We start from the raw sequence: 10059 nt of genomic DNA, 5'->3' as shown, positions 1-10059 counted from the left end.
TTAGTAGCCAAGCGCATTAGGGTGCACCTGTTTAGATTTAGTTGAATTACTGCATTGTTTTAGGTGCAAAGCATGTTGCACTCAAATTGCAGCCAGTGCTTAAAAATATATTCTTTTCTTTGGAAGACACCAATGCAGGTTTTCCCTAACACACCAATATCTATAATTGTTAAGTTTGGAACCTTGGTGGCGCAAGGGTTAACAGGGCTGACACGTCTATGATGCCAATTTGATCTGGTTGTAATAATTACAGGAGATACCATCCACCATACCCTAACTCCGATATGGAGCATATGTAAAGTTTACCGTGCCAGCAGGTCAGTAGACTCATAGTTAGTTGTGGAACAGGTGATTACATCTTAGATGCAGCCCCTGTGCTGTAGAGACTTGGCTGTCAACGGTGCACCTGTGACCTCTGAACCTGCGCTGTGCCACTGGAGAGCAGGCGCTGCAGATCAGGCTACTGAACCAGCAGGGTGCAGGTGCACACTGTGCTTTTGGCATGGAGCTCATGACAGGAGACTCTAATCTACTGATTACCCTTTCTGGGGTGGAAGCATCGTTTTATTAATGGAATAAAAATCCAAAAGGCGTGAGCGTCTACGCCCTTGCCCAATGGCAACCTGTCGCAGCATACCACACAGGTGAAACTGTGCTCTATAATATGGAAATGAGTCCACCACACGGGTGCGCTGCAAGGGATTTGCTTCTAAAGCATGCGAAGGAAAATAATCGCCATTGTAGATATGCGACAAGGATTCACACAATACACAAGTCACTACATGTGATTTTGCAGTCCGCATGCACCAAAGAAATGTAGCTATGCTCCACACATAACTGCAAAGACCAGGAGAAGGCCATCCATCCCAAACATGAAACAGAAAAGAAACTCTTCCACATCCAACAACCAGGAGGCGTGTGCCCCACACATGCACCAACCAGAGATTTGCTCCAGGCAGTCAAAGAAAGGAGGTTGCGATCCAAGTGCAGAGCAACATCCTGCACACACACATGACATGAACGCCCAAGCACGCCCGCAAGCAGGAGCTACAACCTCCACATACAGCAAAGGAAATTGGGGACATATCATTGCATAATTACATGTGTATTTGTTGCATTTAGTGGGTACATAGAAAAGAGTTTTCTTCACAAAGCCCATACATAGTACATTTAGAACCAGGGCACCCTTTGGCAGGTGCCTTACAATGATGAAAGGGGGAGTATTGTTGAACATAGTACACAGTTCTACTGGCAGTGGCAAGACATGAGGGGTCAATAGCGCAAGGACACCACATACCAATGACTTTATATATACACACAGTGGTATATTCACTATTAACACTATAACTGAGATATAGTTATACAGGAGTACGCACATGGAAGGAAGGAGACACTAATTATGCACTAATTATGCAACGTTGGTATGCAATACACATTTTTTTGATGTACAATAAACTAAACACAGAAACGGGATCAATTACTGCATCAAAACTTGGTGCCTCTTTAGTTGAATTGCACATTGAGTTCAATCCTCCCACAGTCCCCGAAGCTTGGGCCTCCCAGGCAAAGGATGTATGTACTTCAGTATGTCCCAGACGTTTGGCTGTAGGCACGCTAACACCTACATTTCCGCCACATAGCAATGTCATATTTGCAAATGTGGACTTAGCCCATATGCAGAGTAGAAAGTAACGCCGCTACCCGACAGAGCCACGCTACACCGCCACGCTTCTGCTGCTGCTAGTGCGACACAGGGACTGGATCAGCAGATTGGATCTCCAGTTACACAGATTACCAGGTGCCATGATTCTGCTGTTCCTGGTGAAACTGCCTGCTGCCACTCAGCAGGGGTTCACTGTTGCAGGTGTGGTGAAACCCTGTGCCGTTTGAGCTGAGATGGGCTGGCGGGGAGGCAGGGTTTACATTCCTGGCCGGTCTAACGGGCCTGGAAGTCCTAGCTGTCCAGTTGGGACTGGTTTGTGGAGTTCCATGGTGCTAGGCAGATGTGCTGAAACACAAGCCCAGGAAGTGAGGTCATGCACTAGGAAGTGTCGATAGAGAGGAAGGACTGCAGTATATGTCTTGAGTTGCAAGCCTCATATGAGTGGGGCACAAACATGAACAAATGACTTTGAAATGTTTCTGGGACGTTGTTCCGAAATACAGGAAGCCTCGTTATTTGTCAGCAAAACACATGGAAATGATGCATGCAAACTGTGCCCGCGGTCCAGTGCTGTGTTCTCCTGGGATCAATGATGGTGCCAAGGGACCCTTTGAGTTTTTCATATATATCTGCAGGTTTCTGCAAGACACTCACATTCTCTCTGCCACAGCACTGAAGGCAGAAGACCTATTGAGACTTGAATCACTGCACATATGCAGCTGCAGTCCGCCTTGTGGAAGAGTACACTGCTAGTCCCAAAAGCTGGTGGAGCGGTCCTCTCTGGAGGATAGCTCAGGGGCAACGTGCTCGCCTTGGAAGCAAGAAGACACGGAGCAATGCAGGTTCGATCCCCGGGTCCGCGCTTAGAAAACTCTGGGTATTAAGCACGTTATAAATAACCAATCATATAATATCATACTGCTGGTCCCAAAAGCTGGTGGAACTGTCCTCTCGGGAGGATAGCTCAGGGGCAACGTGCGCACTTTGGAAGCAAGACGTCACGTAGCAACACAGGCTCGATCCCCGGGTCTGCGCTTAGAAACCTCTGGGTATTAAGCACGCTATAAATAACCAATCATATAATATCATACTGCTGGTCCCAAAAGCTGGTGGAACTGTCCTCTCGGGAGGATAGCTCAGGGGCAACGTGCGCACCTTGGAAGCAAGACGTCACGTAGCAACACAGGCTCGATCCCCGGGTCTGCGCTTAGAAACCTCTGGGTATTAAGCACGTTATAAATAACCTATCATATCATATATCGATCAGATGCCCAACTGCATCCTGTACAGGAAATTACCATCACAGGAGTCAACACCGCCGGCAGGATTACCAAGTGGAAAGGGACTGGGGCTGACAGTTGTCAGCTCCTCCTGAATTTGGCACCCCCTCCCGCCCCTCCATACAGCCTTTGAGGTTTGTATCTCATCATAATTGCTAATGTAGGACTGTAGACAGACCCTTCTCAGTGATCACTGCAGAAGGGCTGGGACCGGAAGTAACTAGCATACAGCCAGGCAGCCACCAGGGACATCTTTGCAGGTCCCGCTTGACTCTCAGCACTTGAACCTGCACTCGTGGCATGCATTGTCCATTGTTCTTACTGAGGTATACTGCTCCTCGGGAAGCAACAGAGCGCTTTACAAGTCATGGGGGAAGAACACCATGAGGGAAGCAGAAATACAAGGGAGTGGGGGGCTAACAGCCGGGGAGGGGAGGCTGAGCAAATTGCCAGCAAGGACTCTACAAGCACCTTGTCATGTTGAGAGTAGAACAGGACACAGCGTCTTTCTCTTCCCATGAAGGGAACAGGACACGTTTAGGGCCGCACTGACCTTGAAAGATGGAGTACAGAAGCGCCCCAAAATAAAATGGGATTCAGGGCGCAACACGACTGCAGGGCGCCTCAAGTTGCAAATACAAAAACAGGGTTTCGTATAAATTGATGCCAGGTTGCCCGCGGTTTTAAGTACTCTTAATAAAACACACAATTGTACGTGTATCGTTTAGTACAAACCTATGTCATCAAATGTCGTAGAACTCATGTTCAAGAGGCACCTGTCATGGAAACCGCCTCCCCTCGCCACCTCATCACTCCACGCCCTGTCTACACCCTTCCGCTCATGGCCCGACCATTGGTGGGGATCGCAGGAGCTCTACTATCTAGACAGTCGGGTAGTTGATGACATCATTGACCCTCATCTACATATTCAAGTGGGTTTGTTCTGGCAGTGAGGGGCAGTTAAATCTATACGTCGGTTTATAGTCATAAAACCGAAAACAAAAATGTCGAAAGTCAAAAAATCGAGAAAAAAGTCGAATTTCTTTTTTATTACGTTTTTTATTCGAAATGTATATTTTTTTCTGTGTTTACCTTTTTTTTACATGCGAGAGCCAAACAATAAATATAAATAAAAAAATTGAGCATTTTTTTTTCGACATTATGTTTTCGATTTATTTGACTTTCGACATTTTTTTTTCGATTTTATGACTGCACACCCTATACTTCACATTGTGCCCATCATAGACAAATGTTTCATGCCAAAAAAGGCCGGCTACTTCCTGCCCCAACAAAAGGAAGGACAGGACCAGGCAGCATCTCACAGCACCCCCCTGCTCATGGGCAGGCCTATGCTCCAAGGTCGCAGATAACCACACAATATTATTTTCATTATAAGGGAGTCCATCGCTGCAACGGAGATCATGGAGGCGGCGCCCATAATCCTCGCCCACGCGTTGTTCCTGGCTACAACATAACTGAAATGTGTTTCTGCGATGCTCTTACAAGCCACCCCCCCCCTTATCCGCTCGCCTTAAGACTTGCCTGATCTCTTGGCCCCCCTTCTAGAAATCTTCTCAGCTTCCTTTACAGAAAGCACCTTCCAACCGCATTAAGCGCACGATGGCCCCTACTTTAAAGAAATAATAATTGCTCTATAAAACCCACTGACCCCGACACACCTTTTAGCTGTAGGACCATAGTCGCAGCTCCATTGCTCTGCAGACCACTGGAATCCCCGGGCAAAGACCAGCTGCTGGAGTCCATCAGCCACTCACTTCTAAAGGCCTGGGCCGGGCTTCCTTCCTGATCATGGGGCGAGAGCTACATTATTATCCCTGAGGGGTGAAGGGCTGCAGGGCGGTGACGTGGGAATAGCCCAGATCCATCAGGCATGCTGGGCTCATTGACAAGTCCTTGTCGTGATTCAGACTCCGGCACACCTGTCCTCCCATGCCGTGGAGTGGTCCATGCCTTACTTTAAAGGAAAGGGGTCCGTTTAGAGCCTTTTACTCCTCTGCATTCCCACGAGGCACCCCTCTATCTACCAATTAGAGCCTTTCACTCCTCCACATTGCCTTGAACCCCCTCTGGATCTACCATTAAGAGCCTTTCACTCATCCACATTCCCATCAGGCTCCCCTCTATTTACCAATTAGAGCCTTTCACGCCCCCACATTCCCCTGAGGCTCCCCTCTATCTAGCAATTAGAGCCTTTCACGCCCCCACATTCCCCTGAGGCTCCCCTCTATCTAGCAATTAGAGTCTTTCACGCACCCACATTCCCTTGGGGCACCCCTATATGTAGCAATTAGAGCCGTTCACTCTTCTGCATTCCCATAAGGCTCCCCTCGATCTACCATTAAGAGACTTTCACCCCTCCACATTACCACGAGGCTCCCCTCTAAGAAGTAGAGCCTTTCACTCCTCTGAATTCCCATGAGGCTCCCCTCGAGCTATCAATTAGAGCCTTTCACGCCCCCACATTCCCCTGAGGCTCCCCTCTATCTACCAATTAGAGCCTTTCACACACACATTCCCTTGAGGCACCTCTCTATCTACCAATTATATCCTTTTACTCCTCCACATTGCCTTGAACCACCTCTCTATCTACCATTAGGAGCGTTTCACTCCTCCACATTCCCGTGAGGCTCCCCTCTAACAATTAGATCCTTTACTCCTCTGCATTGCCTTGAACCCCCTCTCTACCATTAAAAGCATTTCACTCTTCCACATTCCCATGAGGCTCCCCTCTTTCTACCAATTAGAGCCTCTCACTCCTCCACATTCCCTTGAGGCTCCCCTCTATCTACCAATTAGAGCCTCTCACTCCTCCACATTCCCTTGAGGCTCCCCTCTATCTACCAATTAGAGCCTCTCACTCCTCCATATTCCCTTGAGGCTCCCCTCTATCTGCCACCCTCTTCTCCATTATCATTCTTAGGGCGATGACCCTCAAACTCGCATTCATTCTTCCAGCCTTTGCAAACAGCCTCTCCCATTCCCACATCACTTTGAAACCTCGCATAGACAAGCTCTCGGGAAGCCTCACACTTCCTTACCTGCCCCCCAGCCAAGAGAGCCACCATTGTCGCAGCCCTCACCAACTCGCAGCTGGGTTAGGCCAACGTCATGCTACCTCCATCCAGATGCTGAAGCATAACCGCAAGTGTCTTTTTCTTTATGCAGCTTTTAGGTTTTAGATGTTTTTTTAAAGTGCTAATGGACAAATACCAATGTACAGATATACAATGGAGTGGTTTGCCAGTCCCTTGGGCTGGCTAAAAGATCAGCCCGGCCACTCCTACTGCTCTGCATTGGCAGAGTTCTTTTCACAGTACTTTGTCCCATTTACACATACCTGTATAATTTGCCCCCATCCTACCTGATCGTTAAAAAAAAACGACTCCCTCCTTATATCTGTGGTCCTACTGATAAAAGGATCTTGGGAGTAGCTATTGGCCCAGGTCCCTGGCAGAAAAGAAAAGATTCCGCGCCTAGGCCCCAGCACTGGAACAGGCTCCCTCGGCTGCAGCCCCGCGTAGACTGTGACGAGGGAGCCAGAGGACGCGCCGCGTGTGCAGTGCACCAGACCAGCTGTGGACGTTTCAGCAGTTCACCTTTCTTTAGAAGTTGTGAGTAAACACCTTTTTAGTGATTTGCCATTCGCAGCTGGGGTATGTTTGAGGAAGAAAATACATGCATCCTGCAAAGATCTTTGTAACCCATGTCGTTTGCCACCTTATGGCGTCTTTCCACCTTAAACCAGGGTGCTGCAACCTGCGTCTCGCCAGATGCTCTGGACTACGACTCCCATGATCCCTCGCCACTGGCCACGTCTAGTGCTGATGGGAATTGTAATCCGACACAGCTGGCAATCCAAAATTGCAGACCCCCCCCCCCCCCCACACCCACCCGCGCTTTAAAGCCAACCTTGATTAGGCAAGAATTGTTTTTAAAAGCTCCTTCCCGTGGCACTGCTCCACTGACCCGTGTCTTTTAGGATGACCGACCGTCCCATATTGTGCAGGACTGTGTTGCTTTGGTTCTATGGTCATTCTCCGCCCATTTTGTTTTTCGCTGCACCTTTTGACGAAAAATGAGCTTTAAAAAAAAATTGCCTTTTTTTTTTACTGTGGGGGTTCCCCCAGTCCTCGCCCCCCTATTATGTATCCCTACACACCACCCCACCCTACCCCTTATATTTTGACGCGGGAAAATAACACGGGGGGCTGAATGAACGCGTACCGTTGCTTTCATGAGGTGTGTGGCACACACTCTTCCCAGGACAGGGGAAAGCCCCAGCGTTGGCTCCTCTATGGCAGGACCAGCTGGCCACTGCCCTCCCAGGTCGGAGAGCACTTATTTCAGGCCATAGTTAAGCAGCACGCCGGCTACCCCTGCGGGATAACTTTGAAGAGATTTGCAATCAGAGCGAGCAGAGGTTGCTGGTGAAGAACGGCTGTTCCCCTAGGAGGCACGAACGGTGGGTGATTACAACGGGAGTGGGCCCGATTCATAGAAGCGTTTTATAATGGTGCAATCCCATTGGAAAACGCTCTGTGAGCCACGCCCACAGTGCGACACAAAGCCTCAAGGCCAGAGTGCTTTATATTGGATTGCATTTTCTTTCACTAGGAGGAGTTCTTAGCATGCTGCTTCTGTAATCTCCCATTCAGGATGGGGAAAATACAACTTTTGTTTTCGCTTGACAGGTTTATATATCAATGCATCTACTGTCATGTTAGTTTCTAAGGGGGTTTGTGTATTTTAAGACACTTTTATATACAATTATTATTTCAGCTAGTGAAATAGCAACTTTAACAAATACTAGAGGTAGCTAATGTGGCTACTATCGAGTTGAGTCAAGCACCTATGCCTTAGCCTTTGAGAGAAGTTTAGGTAGTGTTTTAATAATAGACTACTTGGTGTGCAAGCAGGGTCCACTCACCCCAAGGTCACACAATTGTTTAAATCTAAGCACAGCTTGGACTCCTGTGCTCCTCGGAATATCAAACGCGCGTTTCGACCCTTTCACGTAGACACGTCTTGGCCTTTACACTGCCGATTCAAAATAGCTCACTCTCTGCGTCCTGGATATTTGACCGTTTTGACTTATCCAGACTTCACGATTTCACCGTTACTAGAGTCTGACGGGTAACATACCCTTTGTTGCCAGATTATTCCTATATAAGTTTTAAATTGCAAAAACTCTGTAAGTAAGTCATATTCTTGCAACAGCGCCTCGATGCCCCTGGGCTGTAGTGCGCTTTACAAATTCAAATAAAGAAAATAAACTGGAATATTTCTTCCCAGTTCCCTGGTGGGCTAATGGCGTTCCGCGTGGCCTGTAAGCAAATACGAACTGCCCGATTCATGGAATTATTTGCATGAAAAACGCAGAAACGTGCCTTTCTGCAGGAAAATCCCTGTTTAAAGTATGGGGAATTTCGGGCAGAAAGGCACGCAAATAATTCCATGAATCAGGCAGTAAGTGTGTGGTCGTTGGCAAATCTGTTACTGTGACTTACCTACCAAAATGGGGAGGCCCTAGAAGGGAAGCAGTGCAGCTTGTTGTGCTAGACAAAATCCATGTGATGCATTAGACAGTAGAGCTATGTACACACACAGGGCAGTGGCTATTTACATAGTGCACACCTAAGTTATTTGTCTCTTGGTTTACTAGTAGAAACCTTTGATGTCACTAGCAATGATGCCCTAAGCCAGGGGTCTGCAACTTTTGACTCTCCGGATGTTTTGGACTACAACTCCCATCATCCCTAACCAGATTAGCCAATAGCTAGATATCATGGGAATTGTAGTCCAAAACATCCAGAGGGCCAAATGTTTCAGACCCCTTCTCCTAGGCTTTCCAACACTGATGACCATGTACTATTATTTCCTGTCAGTTCCGATTGGGGGTCTGTGCCCTTTACACACAAGTCTTTGGAAATGCCATCATAGGCCCAGGAAATGCATCTTACAGGTAGTCTGCCTTTATGCATGATAAAAGCCCTACAGTCTTGTTTTTTGGTTTCTGTTGCGTCCGATTTAAAACGCCTTATGCCACTAATGTGACCATAGAAGTGAACAGACGTTTGTGGGGTGGTTGCCAGAGGCGCAAGGTGATCACCCCAATGTCCATTCAGCTGTGCGGGTGTAAGTAGGGCCAGGCTCCCGTGTGTCATTTCTTTCTCTCAGTCTAGACAGGAATAGTGGCTGGAAAGCTGCTCATCGGTGGGCGCAGCTGGGACATGTCACTGTCGAGCTGCACACGTTACTTGTACTGGGATCTCAATTCTGTGAGAGAAGCAACCAGCGGAAGTCTCCGTGGATCACACGCGCCTGCGCAATGCAATACAACTGCGTCTTGTATAGCGCAGCATCTGCTACTTGGTGGGAATGCTCATTCAACACTTTGGGGCGTTAGGTGGGGGTAAAGAGTCAGCTGTTTGCGCATTCCTTTTGGCCTCCAATGGATGTTCATTGCATGTGAAGCAGTAGGGACGCGAGACGAAGGTAGCCATGCCCACGGTGCAGTCAGTCCTCTTCCTTCTAATGCCCCCTGGCTTCACGCCCTGCATGCTAGACACGGAGGTAGCCATGCCCACGGTGCAGTCAGTCCTCTTCCTTCTAATGCCCCCTGGCTTCACGCCTGCATGAGATTTCCAAGCTGCTGCTAAACAAATAATTCCCATGGAATCTGCCCGCATTTAGCACCTGCTTAAAACGGTAATCCATTATAAAATGTGTTTGCAAAGCATGATTTGCCAGCGACAATTACATTTGTTTTGTACAAAACAAGACTAAAATGTGGGAACAAAATGTAGGCTATCGTCGAGTCAACAGCATGCACTTTTCAAGTTTTACAAAAAAAAGGAGTGGAAAATGTAAGAGTGAACGCGAAATTGCCCTTTGTTCTTTCAATAAGAGTTGCCTTGTATGCTACGCGCACGACTAGCCCCACTGGGAGTTAATACGATAGGCATGATTTAAATTAAAATGTCATGCAAGAAAAAAGTGCGCTGTTTTTGTGAGGCAGTTAGTATGTGTGTGCAATTTCACAATCGTGTCATCATTAACCGCCACGCTACGGCATCATTTACCTGTTAGGGAAAC

Source organism: Ambystoma mexicanum, chromosome 11 (assembly GCF_040938575.1).
Source record: "Ambystoma mexicanum isolate Mex_15411 chromosome 11, UKY_AmexF1_1, whole genome shotgun sequence".
Lineage (NCBI taxonomy): Eukaryota > Metazoa > Chordata > Amphibia > Caudata > Ambystomatidae > Ambystoma > Ambystoma mexicanum.
The sequence above is the reverse complement of the archived record's forward strand: the minus strand, read 5'-3'. Positions refer to the sequence as shown.